Genomic DNA, 336 nt, shown 5'->3' on the forward strand with positions numbered 1-336 from the left:
GAGGAAAATATGTTTGAAATGACTAATTATGTATACATTCCAATCAGAAACTGACTAGTGCGAATGCTATAATGTACTGTCCCTCTTGCTCCCTTTCACAATTGTATATAATGTAGTCAAGAAGTTTAGTAACAATGAAGGTCTGTTCTTTAAGTTCATTCAGTTGTACAAATCTCCAGGTGGTGGGAACGGGCCATCTCCAAAATGGTCGGGAATGTTGATTTATGCTGACTGGCCTTGACTTCGTGCTGATAACGCGGAGGCTTGAGAATTAGAGGGCCCTCTGTTTGTGAAATGGAAAGTTTGGAAAACGCTGACGTCATTTTCAGTTTATAA

The sequence above is a fragment of the Oncorhynchus keta genome, chromosome 34, assembly GCF_023373465.1.
Source record: "Oncorhynchus keta strain PuntledgeMale-10-30-2019 chromosome 34, Oket_V2, whole genome shotgun sequence".
Classification (NCBI taxonomy): Eukaryota; Metazoa; Chordata; class Actinopteri; order Salmoniformes; family Salmonidae; genus Oncorhynchus; species Oncorhynchus keta.